At 46.4% G+C, this 14,684-nt stretch overlaps 1 protein-coding gene across 1 annotated transcript in view; it reads right to left on the reverse strand.

Moving 5' to 3' along the window:
- The window catches only part of DISC1 (DISC1 scaffold protein), a 348,989-nt gene that overhangs the window by 258,936 nt on the left and 75,369 nt on the right, over window positions 1-14,684 (reverse strand). The gene's annotated exons all lie outside the window — the stretch shown is intronic.

The raw sequence follows: 14,684 nt of genomic DNA on the forward strand, positions 1-14,684 counted from the left end.
TGGTTATGGGTCCCTCCAAAATACTCTTTGCCTCAACTCTTAAAACTAAATGCATAAGAAAATGTTTCTTTCACCAAACGTCAATCACCAAATGTCCTAGGGAAGTAACTGACCAACTGAATTTTGGTCACTTTTTATAAAAGCCTCAGATTTTCCGAACTATAAACATCGTCTCTAAAGTATGTTTTCACAGATGCGGTGGAAAACTGGATCACTGCATCTGTGTGCTCTGTGTTCATCGTTCAGAATCTGCAGAGGCTGAATTTCCACCAGCAGCTCAGTTGTCCGTGTATTTCTAAGAGCCACGGAAGGGGCCCCCCAGCAGTCCAACCACTTCTGATACCACTGTTACCACCACTTCCACTCCCACCATCACCACCAGCCCTGCCGCCACTGCCTCACCCTACTGAACATATTAGGAAGAGAGACCCATCCAGCTCTCCAGCTGTTTACTGGGAGACATGAGTTGAAAGCACTTACAAGATGGAGGAACACTCATTTCCAAATAGCTGCAAAGTAGAGAACCCAAAAGAAAGGACAAGAGAGGAAAAGCCACGTAGCAGCACGATGAAAAGAGTTCAAAAGAACACACCCCAGGGCTTCCCTGGTGGCACAATGGTTGAGAATCTGCCTGCCAATGCAGAGGACATGGGTTCAAGCCCTGGTCTGGGAAGATCCCACATGCCGCGGAGCAACTGAGCCCGTGAGCCACAATGACTGAGCCTGCGCATCTGGAGCCTGTGCTCCGCAACAAGAGAGGCCGCGATAGTGAGAGGGCCGCGCACCGCAATGAAGAGTGGCCCCCGCTTGCCGCAACTAGAGAAAGCCCTTACACAGAAACGAAGACCCAACACAGCCAAAAAATTAAAAAATATAAAAATAAATAAATAAATTTTAAAAAACAAACAGAAAAAGAAGAATCCACCTGCCAGTGCAAGGGACACCGGTTCGAGCCCTGGTCCGGGAAGATCCCACATGCTGCGGAGCAACTAAGCCCGTGCACCACAACTACTGAGCCTGCGCTCTAGAGCCCGCGAGCCACAACTACTGGGCCCACGTGCCACAACTACTGAAGCCCACGCACCTAAAGCCTGTGCTCTGCAACAAGAGAAGCCACGGCAATGAGAAGCCCATGCACCGCAACTAGAGAAAGCCCGCACGCGGCAACGGAGACCCAACGCAGCCAAAAATAAAATAATTAATTAATTAATTTTTAAAAAACACACACCCCAAAATATTAACAGTGGCTATCTCAAATAAAGGTGATTTTTTTATTTATATTTCTGAACTTTCCAGATGTTTTTACAATGATCATGTATTGCTTAAAATTCCACTTCTATATAAAATCATCTAAACACCCCAGTTAAAAGGTAGAGATAGTCAGATTGGGTAGAAAGCCAAGATTCAGTTATATGCTGCCTAAAAGAAACCAGTCCAGCTTTGTTTGGATTAGCATTAGGACGATATATCTCTTTTCATGGTATTACTTTAAACTTTTTTATGTTTTTACATTTAAAATGTGTTCCTTAACAAGGACCTATGGTATATCACAGGGAACTATACTCAATATTTTGTAATAACCTATAAGGGAAAAGAATCTGGAAAAGAATATTTTATATATATGTGTGGGTGTATATATACACACACACACACACACACACACACATAACTGAATCACTTTGCTGTGCACTTGAAACTAACACAACATTGTAAACCAACTATACTTCAATTAATTAATTAACTAACTAATAAAAATGAATTTTGATAGATTAAAAAATTCGATTTTTAGAAATAAAAGGCAATTATCAGCTGGTTCATTCGGGCAACAGCAAGCAGGGTTCCTACCTAGAGTCAACTAGCATGAATTATGAAGTAAACACAGCTGGGTGTGATTTTTTTTTTCAGCCATTTAAAAATGTGTAAACTGTGAAAGAGAAACCCTTGTTTAAAATGTAATGGCAGGGGCTTCCCTGGTGGCGCAGTGGTTGAGAGTCTGCCTGCCAATGCAGGGGATACGGGTTCGAGCCCTGGTCCGGGAAGATCCCACATGCCGCGGAGCAACTAGGCCCGTGAGCCACAACTACTGAGCCTGTGCGTCTGGAGCCTGTGCTCCGCAACAAGAGAGGCTGCAACAGTGAGAGGCCCGCGCACCGCGATGAAGAGTGGCCCCCGCTTGCCGCAACTAGAGAAAGCCCTCACACAGAAACGAAGACCTGACACAGCCAAAAATAAATAAATCAATTAATTAAAAAAAAAATGTAATGGCAGATCCTCCTACGTGAAACAAATTTTATGCCATGTTCTTCATTTTAATTGAATTTAGATATACGATCAGTCATTACCAAAATGGCTCAATCACTTCGGCAATTACTAACTCACTCAGCCATCTAGGTCCACGGCTGATAAATGGAACACCTCGGTGTCCTGAATATTGAAGTTTATTGGGATGAAAAGAGCAATGCTTTATAGCAGACTGACCACACCAACAAGGCTGTGGGACACTTCTGGAAAGCAACAGCACAACTTAAGGATTTGGCCATTGATCCTTGGGCCTCCTATAGAATGACACTATTGCAAATCCAAGTGGCCACTTTGGAGCCTCTCCTTCATGGGCTCCTTTATCTTTCTCCACCTCTGTTAAAGGGTTTGGGACCGTTTAATAGTTGACATGCCTCTCAGTCCTCCGAACCTTCTATTGGCACTGAGGCTATTTTTAGAAATCATACAAAGGAAAAGAGTTCAAATGCCTGTTCATTCTCTCTCTCCATTGGTTTGGGTTACGTTCCATTTTCACTATCAAACTGGACACGGCATTCAATTAGTTCCTATGCACAGATTTCTCATGAGTAATTTGCTCTGCTGGTGTTTTCAGACAAAATTAGCTGGACACATCTGCTCGTCACCACTCAAAAACCACAGGCTCCCTCACCCTTTTAATAGTAATCGCTGCAACCTGTAATCTTTTCAGACTTAATTGTTCTTTTGTAGAACATCTTTGAACATATTCAGCTCTAATGGAATTCGGGATATTAGGAGTGCACTGTTGACCAACTGCTGTCATTATTTTAAAAATATAATGCAAATCACATTGACGTGTCTGTCCCTTTCGACAGTGGACAAATGGAACACACCAGTGTGATAGTGCCAAGAGGATTCTACTAAATTGATCTCTGGCTAATGACGTGGCAATGTGAACAGCTTAAATTCTCTGAGCGGCATAAAGGGATCGAGGTAAAATGGCATATTCCAACAAATAAAACCGTGACCTTCAATTCAAAGGCGATGTTCATGGAGAGGAATCACAAAACAGCAGCCAGCGATCAGAATTACCAACAAAGAGCGACCATTTCAGCGTGCTGTGAACCTGCAAACGTACCGGTTTCAAGCAATGCCTCTATAAAGAGTAAGGAGAAGCTATAGGATGTAAAAGGCCCTCTAGTTTTAGAAGCATCTTCCTGGAGTCCTTAGGCACCTTGCAGATCTTAGAAATAAAACTGGAGTTGGTAGGAACATTCTCCCAGAGCAGGAAGGCAATAGTAACAAGAAAGCAGATACAAGAAACACCTTGAATCCTTTGTGGAACGAACTAAATTCCCCACATGGTCCCATGTGGCAGCCAGTCACGGTGCCCGGCCATTAGGCCCTTCAGTGCTTAAGTATAACTCCAAGGGCAGAGCTTCCAAACCCCTGAGCTACAAAAATAAGAGTGGATGGCGGATCAGTGACCCTTACTTGATGAAGAAGTCCAACTCCTGGACCCAGAAGGGGGCTCCCGGCAGGTGCGGACCCAGAGCAGGAGGACCAAGCTCCTGAAGGCGGAAGATGATGTCGCTTTGTTGATGGCTGTCTCCCGCCACCTAACACAGTCAATATTTACGGACTTAGTCAATATTTATGGAGTGAGTGGGGAAGGCTATGCGCACACTCTCAGAACAAACCCTGGCTTTAAATTCCTGAAAACTAGGATCTTAAAGATAAACGTCACAGATTGTATGTTACCCTAAAGATAATATCTAAGGATGTATAAAATGATCAGGTAAACAGTTTAAAGGGGAGTGGTGTGATTCCTCTCTCTGTGTGTAAGATCCTCTAGTATGAGAAGAAAATCAAAAATGTTTAATGATTTCTTTGCTTAAGGATCAGAAGCCCCAGATTTTAGTCCCAGATCCACTGGGCCCAACTTTGTAATCTTGGGATTATTTAATTTCTCTAAGACTCAGTTCCTCATCTGAGGATATCTGAAGAATCATATGAATCAACGTGTGCCACCGGCTTACCGTGAAATGGCAAGGAAAGAACACCTGTGAATGGTTTTGAAAAATACAAGTGGCAGAGCTGTTACAAAAAGTAAAAATGATTCAAAGAACTGCTGTGATGGCCCAACTTGTTGATTCAGATTTAATTCAACTCAAATGACATCGCTTTAAAATGCAGCATACATTCCGTGTGGCCCAGCACCTGGAGGGCTGTCAGCTATGGAGGAGTTTATGCCAGGTCTTGCTGTGTGTATTCTTTAGCGTAACGTAAACTGTACATCAGCTTCCTGGCTCCCTGCCCATCCTCCGTTCACACACGTAGGCAGCACAAGCTTTAGCTTCTAGGGTACCAATGCTTCTGAGCCATCCAGAAGTCAGGAAGCCCTTGGAGAAACATCATGACACACTGATAGACTAGGCATTCACAGAAATATCCATAGGTATGCCGGATAAAATTGCAGCGAGGGGCACTGGGGTCCAGGAAGTAGAGAGAGAAAGAAAAAAAAACAAAAAAAACCACAACTGTAGGACTAGGCATGACAAAGACTTTCTGAGTTTTCCACTGCTAATCTTTTGCTACATGTTCATCCATTTTATTATCTTGCAGCCCCCAGCAAACAAGTGGTATCAGGTACTGATGCACTGGTTTTTTTTAAGAAAAAATGATGAATGATATTACTCACGACCAAGTACTGACTGCATTAATACGTCAACTCTACTCCTAGGTAGATTCTATTAAGCACGCAAGTCCTCTCTGAATTAGCGATCCTGAATTGTTGCACACCAGATTCCTGCAGGGAGGGTAAAATCTCACAGTTGACCCTTACCTATCAAAGCCTAAGGAGGAACGTGTGTATCTCCAGAAGGATCGTGCAGTGCATCCATGTCTCTTCTCTTGGACTCTAAAACCACCTCCTGAAGTAGGACAGAGCAGCAAAGCCACACGACTTGGGACCACATGGTGCTGGCCACCTCAGAATTGATTTTGCCTAAATGCATTTCGGGGTGATACTATCCACCCGTAAGAACTGGTCCCTGAGAAGTCGACTGCTTCAGGGATATTGTCTTTGACGTCACGGGGAGGAAATGCATCTCCCCTACTCCTTAGGCATCGACGGGGAGGGCTTTCCCTACCTGCCACCAACCCCACCTGCCCAGGAAGATGGAGCGGGTTTCCTGGTTGGTGAGTCTGAGAGCAGGACTGAGCAGGCAAAGCTCAGACCCTTCCAACCTCCCTCCTTGTTGGAGGCCAGATGACCCTGGAAAGCACTCATTCTGCTCTGCTCCTCCAAGAACTTAGGTGCAGACCAGGGTAGACCCCTAACAAAGAGGAGACCGCAGCTTCTCACCGCCTGTGGCCCAGTGGATAGTTCTCATTCTGGGGTCTGGTAGTAGGAAGCCCACTGTTGCCATCCATCCAACCACATTCTAGAATGTTGGCCTTCGCAGTTCCAGAGCCGCTATTTAGATCTCCATCTGTGTTTGCCCTTTCTGTTATCTCTCCACTGGCTCATAACACGGGGCAGCAAGGTGTCATTGGGGACGTGCCAGTTAGGACGCTACTGTCTCTCAGCTCCCACCTTCTTCTCTGCGGTGCTGAGGCTGGACCTCGGCAGAACAACGGCCCTGGTGACTGTCACAGGCCCCCCTCAGGCTCCGCTAGAGAGAGAGGCTGCGAGGCCAGGGGAGTAGACTTGCTCCTGCCCACCTGCCCCCCGCGTGGCTGTCCTGTCCTGTCTGTGACACCCTGGCAAGGCCAGGCTGCAGCATTCCATCCCAGGAGCTGCGACTCACTCCAGTGTGCCGTTTTCCCAGCGCTCACAGGACCAGCCTCACCCCCTCCAAGGCCCTGGGCCCAGCGGGCTGGGGCCACCTCCTCGGTGTGTGGACACAGAGGCTGGGAACCAGCTCAGGCAGGGCCAACATGACTTTCCCAGCACGTGGGGAAAATACCGCCGTTATTCCAAGATGGATGGAAAATACGAGAATTACTGCACTCAGTAACCAAGAGACAATTCAATCTCCCTTGACCATGGCCTCTCCAGGTGCCTGATCACTGGGGACTTCCTCGTGGTTGGTGGGGACCCGGGCTGAGCCCCACGTCCACTTCCACACCCCTGTCATTCGGGACCAAGACTGGCAACAACTCGGGTGGAGGGCCTGGGGCCAAAGCAGGCCATTAGGGACCCAGCTCACTGCTTCTAGAAACAGACAGGGACCCCACAGGCAATGGAGAACTCGTCCATGGTGAAGGGGAAAATAAAGAACAGGAGTGGACGGGAACCCAATCCTGTAGACAAAACCACGTATCTGGTCAAATGGCGGTGGCATGTCGTTTGTAAGATCAAAGCTGTGCTGGGCACTTGGTCCTCAGGGTCACCTGGATGACTAGCCTCACCGGACAGAGGGAGACTCGAGATGACAAAATAACCATCATGAACCTTTCCTTCCTAGGGAGAGGTGGAATTGTTCAGAGGAATGTCGGGATTACAGCGGACATGGGCCGCAGTTCAGAACAGAAGGTAACGAGGTGCCTCATCCATAAGGCCAGACTCTGGAGCCAGCTATCCGCCCATAGACCGCTGAGAAGGAGTTCCAGGACAAGTCTGCCCTGTGTCTACACACAGAAGCCAAAGAGAAGAAGCAAGGAGAAAAGGCTGTTCTGGACGACAGGGTGGAAACAGAGCCCATGGCACTGCATAGGCCTGCAGGGCAGGGGTTACTGCACACTGTTTCTCTCCCCGAGGTCAAGGACCTCAGGAAAACCACCTTGAAGTTGGGGGATGTCTGAAAGAAGGGTAAACTGCATCTCATTTGGGGCTAAATGTTTGCCGAGTTCAGAACCCACAGGGCACTCTGGTGCCACCTTCAAACATGGTAAGAAGTCCTCAGGGAGAAAGCAGAGTGGGGAAAAAGGCAAAAGTCTCTCCTGGAGCCCTGCTGTTTCCTGAAGAGCCAGGGATTTCCAGGCTTCCCGAAGACCCAGGCAAGCAAGCAGGGGCCCCTGGTGTCCCCAGAGACAGCCGCACTGCCCCAGCCCCATGCAGGGCGTGTGCCAGCTGAGTATTCAGTCATCTGAGGAACAGAACTATACTTTTCAAAATGCTGGCCCAGCCCATTAGTGGGTGGTAATATCAATTTAAAGGATGGAGACCAACATTCACTTTTCCTGAACTAGAACAGAACAAATGCCGTGTCGACAGGGCTGTGTTTTCGTCTGTGCATGTATACGGTCAGGGTGTATTTCTTCCTGTAGGTCACTGCCAAAAACCACGAAATTCACTGACCTGGGCAGTTAATTGTCCAGACAGCAGCAAGCTTGCCACCAAGCGCTTGAGGTTCCTCGGGTGAGTGTATGAAGCCCTTCCACAACCCCCAAAAGAGTGAGGAGGGAGGGAGGGAGAGGATGAACCTCTGTTCTGGGCTCTCCTCATCCCAGTGGGTCCTGGAGGCTGCAGAGGCTGATGTGCAGGGGAGGAGGGGGCAGAGGCTGGAAGGCTGAGTTTGAGGATAACACTGAGTAATAAGCCGATCGATGAGACAAAAGTCTCCAGAGCAGACTATAAACTATAAGTTATAAACCAGAATGGGACCCATATTTTAAAATGTCTGCTCTGGGCTGACTGTCAGAGAAGTCTGATGTGGTCATCGTGTTATAAGAAATCTAACCGTTGATGGAAGTGTGAGAAGGAAGGACTCCCACTTCAACTGGACCAGAAATAAGTTCCATGAAAAGAGTAAGTCCATAGCCAGTACATCTGACCTCACAGCAACATTTCTGAGGAGAGGGGTGACTGTCATCACCTTACAGACCTGAGTCTGCAGGGCAAGGGACTTCCTGCCCAGGCGCTCTGCCTGCAATTAGTACATGTTGCCACCAGGGGGAGAAGGAGTGCTCAGTTATGGTCCTGGAGGCCCCAAAAGCTAAGTTCCCATAATTCACATTAATCGCTGCATATTTTTCTTTTCACTTTTGGGTGGGACTTTTTCCCTATAAAAATCTAATTGTCCTGTTCATTGCAGCACTATGTACAATAGCCAGGACATGGAAGCAACCTAAATGTCCATTGACAGATGAATGGATAAAGAAGATGTGGCACATATATACAATGGAATATTAGCCATAAAAAGGAACAAAACTGAGTTATTTGTAATGAGGTGGATGGACCTAGAGTCTGTCATACAGAATGAAGTAAGTCAGAAAGAGAAAAACAAATACCATATGCTAACGCATATATATATGGAATCTAAAAAAGTGGTACTGATGAACCTAGTGGCAGGGCAGGAATAAAGACACAGACGTAGAGGACAGACTTGAGGATACGGGGGGAAGGGGAAGCTGGGACGAAGTGAGAGAGTGGCATGGACATACATACACTACCAAATGTAAAATAGATAGCTAGTGGGAAGCAGCAGCATAGCACAGGGAGATCAGCTCGATGCTTTGTGACGACCTAGAGGGGTGGGATAGGGAGGGTGGGAGGGAGGCTCAAGAGGGAGGGGACATGGGGATATATGTATGCATATAGCTCATTCACTTTGTTGTACAGCAGAAACTAACACAACATTGTAAAGCAATTATACTCCAATAAAGATGAAAAAAATTCAAAACAAAAATCCAATTATCCAAACAGATGTTGAACAATAGTGGGTTTTCACATCATAACAGGGGACATTAGTGGGGAAAGTCTTATTAGGGTGGGAAGAAATGCCCAGTTGACTTTTCTCAGGCCCATGGCCAGCATCCAAACAACTGCTATCCTGAAAGAAAGACAGACAGAGAGAGAGAGACAGAGAGAGAGACAAGAGGGGCAGGATGCCTCCCTGATCTGGAATGAGCATATCCTTCCATCCAACTCCTCTTTTTCTTTTGTCCACAGAAGTAATGGTTGGCTCTGTGTATATCCGTTTGTTTTGTCTCATTTAAATTTTGGAAGTTTCATTAATAGGAGTTTGGTTTAGGATGTCGAGGCTTGCCTGATGGATCCAAAGCAATTGGTTCCACTGCCAAAAAGAAAATACATCCCTCTAAGTGGTATGGACACAGAATAACATCATTGACCGGGACGAACAGCGTTGGGAGCGCCTGCTGTTTATGTTGGAAAGCTGCACTTGTATGAGCTCATCGGACGCACCCGTGCTATGTGGGCAACTAGAAGGATTTGTTTCATAGCAAACCACGCTTGCCAATCCTGTCCTTACTGGTCAGGACCGGGTTAGACTCAAGTTCCATTGTCCTTCCAGGCTAAGCCCTTCCAGCATACTGTGTCTTTGGACACTCAGAGGTCAAGCTTCCATTACATATGAAAAAGAAGCCTGGATGTAGAAGGGTTCTCTTCCTTCCTCTCATCCAAGTTTCAGAGTTTCTGAGGCATCATCTTGCAGTCCTCCTCATGGTGCTTTTCAACTATTTTTGTTTACTTCTTGGTTTCTCGTTTGGTTTGGTTTTGCTTTGCTTTTTTAGCAGTGGAACACTTTTTGAGATGAAACCTTAGAGGAGTCCTAAGAACAGATAAAGCCAAGGCACTCCGGTGCTCTGGACGGTCCCCCAAGGCATCCCTGGGACCCCTCAGAACACAGCTTGAAAATCACAGCCTTCCGGCATTCTGAAGAAAATACATAGATTCAGAAGTGTTAAGGAGCTGCCAGCCCCAAGTTGCCAAGCGTTTGTTGCTGCCCCAACTTCACAGGATGTAAGTGAGCATTTCACTGTATGAGGTCTTTAAGAACAACAAAAGGTTTACATCTTCATCCGCTGTTTTGATAGAGACTCTTATTTCAAAGATGTGAGTGAATTTCTGATTCCACAGATAATGCATAAAATATTAATCTCAGCAAGATTCACTTACTTGAAACATGAGGCGAAGTCCCCAGCTGTGGTACTGAGGGCTTTATCAGATTTCTAACTTTCCAAAGCATGTTATTAATATTTTCTTTTCCCTCTTAAAAACTTTTTTCTTTTTTTTTTTTTTTTAATTTGTAGAGACCACTATCCATGGCTCCCCAGAGACAGGCCCAGCCGACATTTTGGCAAAGTTCTTTCAATCAACCCACTTTCTGTATCCATTATTGCCTTTGTTTCCCACATGGGTTCAGAGAGGGGGACAGGGCAGATGCAATTGTACCCATTTAGCAGATGAAGACATGATTTCTCACATCAAACAGCTCTGGCTCTGGAAAAAGTTCCAGAATGACACACTCATTTTCCATTTTTAATCTTCATGATTGGGACCACCCGTTGCCCTCCACTCCAAACAAAAATGTCATCCTTCCACGGGCTTCCTGAAGCGATGAAGTTGATCACCTGCGGTCATCCATGCAGTTGGTACCAGAACTAGGGCGACAACCTAAGTGGACTGGTTCTCAGCAGCATCTCCCTCCACCAAACCCACCAGGCTGTACCTCAGCACATGTCTTCCCGCTTCCCAGAGCCACTCCTGCCCCACCGCTGTCTGGGGACGGAGCAAACGTGCAAAGTTCACTGCCAGCCCTCCTGGGGAATCACTCGATGGTAGAAAACTAAAGGGAAGTATAAAGTGTAGGGAAAGGCAAAAATGAAGCTACAGAAACAGTGAGGAGAAAACAGCCTGTGACATTCTGGCAAAGAGAGGAAGAGAGCTAACAAAGACAGAAAGTCACAAGAATACAGAGGGATCAAGTCCATGGCAATGAAGATTCATTATGAACAAACCTCACTGAAAAACAAACTCCCAGAGGAGCTAATTACACGAGATGCTCTGGCAGTGACTCAGGCAGCAGGCATGCTAAGCCACCCCCAGGGACATGCGAGTCACCACATCCCACAGCTAACGGGCGACGATCTCCTTGCAAACAATAAGCTTCTGTCAGGTTAGCGTTCTCTCAAGCCTGTCAATTGTAACACAGTTTGTGCTAGGAGACAGGCTGGCACATTGTATAAAGGTCAAGTGGAAAACTGTCCCTTCTGCTACATCACTGTCATCAGCTGATAAAGGTCATCCCACCCAATACACTGGCGTGACGGAAAATAACTTAGTTTGTCTACTGCGAAATATTCAAGAGTCCCTCTGCTATGGGCCTTCTGGTCTCTCTCTGCTCTTGGAAGGCATTAAACTGGGCACTCCAAGGTATTCCAGCTGCTACTATGACAACAACTTGTTTGCAAACAAATTTGAACAGGAAAACACAAAGACAGCAAGTTTAAAACACTATATAGACTCATACTATGTAAATATTTTAATGCTGATTATAATTGTAGTAACTGACATTCATTCAGCATTATATATAACCCAAATATTTAGCGTACACCATCTCATTTAGTTCTCAAAACAACTCTATTATCCCATTTTACAGATGGGAAAACTGCAGCTTGGAAGGATTAGGTAATTTGTCCAAGCTCATACAGCTACAAATTGTCAGGTTTTTAATGAGGTTGACCTGAAAGACACTAATACTTTATGATTCAATTGTCAGAATTATCAACTATTAATAACATGGTAACAGGGCTCATCATCATTCATAGATAAGATGTATCTTAAACGTTCATTCGTTCATCCAACAACCATTTCTTGAGAGTCTACTTTGACCAGGCATGATGCTAGGTGCTGGGGATAAAGGCTAAAATGAGAGAGGGTCTCTGTCTCTCCCTGCAGGCAGCTTACAGTTCAGCCAAGGGCACAGCCAACGGCTATATTAAAACATAATATGGGACTTCCCTTGTGGTCCAGTGGGTAAGACTCCGTGCTCCCAATGCAGGGGGCCCGGGTTCGATCCCTGGTCAGGGAACTAGATCCCACATGCCGCAACTAAAGATCCTGCATGCCGCAGCGAAGATCCCACACACAGCAACTAAGCCCCGGCGCAGCCAAATAAATTAAAATAAATAAATTTAATGTATACGAGGCTAGGGAAATGTGCAGAGCACCCAGAAGAAGGGACCCTGAAACCAAGTCTTGATGGCCTAGTAGGATCTAAGATGGAGAAGGGAGTAGCAGGTGCTGACAGAGGTGTAAAACCATACGGGAAAAGGCACCCGCCTCCCGTACGGGAGTTACACTGGGTGGAAAAGGAGTGGCGAGAAATGAAATCAGTAGGCCAGGCAGTGGCCAGGGCGAGAAGGTGTTACCCTAGGCCGAGTTTAACATTCATCTTGAGAACGTTAGTCATGGACAGAGGTGAAAGGGAAAGAGTGGTCCTCTAGGCATTTGAGAAGGACGGCTGGCTGCAGTGAAAGCCAAATTGGAGAAGGGTGGGGAGGGAAGCAGGGACCCTGGAGAGACTAGTGTGTGAGTCCAGGCAAAAACTGATGGATCTAAGGACAGAAGGAAGAGACCTTCAGGAGATGAAACCCAAGAGATGGAGTGGCTCAATGTCCAAGGAAACATGAGAATCCGGCACGGCTCCCAGTTTTTCTTGCTTGAGCTGCCATTCACTGCAGGAGGAAATCCAGCAAGAGGAGCTGGGCTGAGACCTAACAGAGGTCAGAACTTTATACAGGGAGGGGTGGCAGGGAAAATGTAGTCTTTGGATCTTAGGTTGGACATTTTATACAATCGTATTGGAGGGGAAGGTGATGCCACAAATTCAGGTCCAGTTTCTTATTATTTAGAGACATTTGACCGTCAGAAAACAGATGTACAATGAAAACCATTCTCAGGCTAGGATGACGAGGCAAATGAAGTCAGGAGGTGACAGAACTGTCTGATGAATGTGTTGATAGAACACGCAACGGAAAGGTGTTCAGTTTGTGGGTTTGGAGACTGATGGCTGAGGTCGTCTCTCTCTTCGCTGCTTTATTTCATAACCCCACTCAGTCCCTGCTCCGAATACATGCCTTGCCACCTTGACCCACTTGGTCTGCCTTTCCTCCTTGACAAACAAGACGCAAAGGGCAAGGACCCAATGGCCAATGACCCAATGACCAATGACCCTTTGGCCACTGGGCACACATTAATGTGAGGCTCAGTGAGGCAGAGGCAGCGGGGGAACACGGTTCAAAGCCGTGTCAAGACTCTGGGTTGTGACGCCCAGCAGCCAGCACCAAAGCAGAGGTGAACCACTCCTCCTATACCTTTCCACCCACAAGCCAAGAGATGTCCTTTCCTTCTGCAGAGTGTCTGACTCCTTGCAACGGAAGACCTTGGTAAACCTTCAACTATTTATATACCATAAAGGTTCTTTTGTTTTTTTTATTCATTCATTCATTCATTCATTCATTCATTCATTCATTTATGGCTGTGTTGGGTCTTCGTTCCTCTGCGAGGGCTTTCTTTAGTTGCGGCAAGCGGGAGCCACTGTTCATCGCGGTGCGCGGGCCTCTCACTATCGCGGCCTCTCTTGTTGCGGAGCACAGGCTCCAGATGCGCAGACTCAGTAGTTGTGGCTCACGGGCCCAGTTGCTCCGCGGCATGTGGGATCTTCCCAGACCAGGGCATGAACCCATACCCATGTCCCCTGCATTGGCAGGCAGATTCTCAACCGCTGCGCCACCAGGGAAGCCCCATAAAGGTTTTTGTTTCCATGTCTTATAGAAAACTTATTCAAATTTCCCTAGATAACTTTTTTTTTAAGTGGGTCACAATTAATCTCCCAAAGACACGGCCTCCGGAGCAGCTGATGCCTTCACACCATGCTTTCAGTCCTCATGGATTTGGGAGCAGGAACAACGGACAGAGAGAGCAGCAGAAGGTGGGCTGCAGAGCTTGTGAAACCCAGAGGGAATACCCACGTGTTTTCTTCTGGTGTGTCTCTGTCACCCACCACGCGTTAGTAGTATATTTGCTGTCAATTTTTTATTAGAGAGAATGCAAGATTTAATTAAGTGCCTGGGCAGTTTATTTAAAAAAAACAAAACAAACCACAGTATCTGTCCAATGATGCATCACCCCGTGCAAGAAGCCATGAAGGAGGAGGGGCACCATATCATTGCCGTTATGCAGAGGAAACGGACACCGTGTTTATAAATGACCGTGTTAAATGGATTAAATCATTGTCTGCGACCTGCACCTTCACCCTCTCTGCCCATGAGGGTACAGGTCACAAAACAGCAGAGACCCACAGAAAAAGGACCAGAACAGAGAACCAATCTTTCGTCAATCTCTTCTTCTTCACCCTGGTCTTTAGCCCTCCATGTCTGTCTCATTTTCTTCCTTTTCCATTTTTTTCCATCCACACTCAAAACCACGAAAAGCGATCCTTTCAAAGCCCAAGCAAACTTTCAATTTCGTTTTCTCAGGGTCATCCAGTGTCATGCAACAGAGAATGAGGCAGAGAACGAGAGACTCAGGATCACGAAATTCAGACTGCAGAGAAGAAAAGCAGTTTGCCACAGGAAGACATGAAGAGTAGTCAGGCTCTAATCCCTCATTAAAATTTGCAAGTTTTATTATATATTGCTTTACCTCATTTCCGAATATTTTTTGGCAGCTTGAAAGAAATCAGGCTATAGGC

This window comes from Eschrichtius robustus, chromosome 7, assembly GCF_028021215.1.
Source record: "Eschrichtius robustus isolate mEscRob2 chromosome 7, mEscRob2.pri, whole genome shotgun sequence".
Classification (NCBI taxonomy): Eukaryota; Metazoa; Chordata; class Mammalia; order Artiodactyla; family Eschrichtiidae; genus Eschrichtius; species Eschrichtius robustus.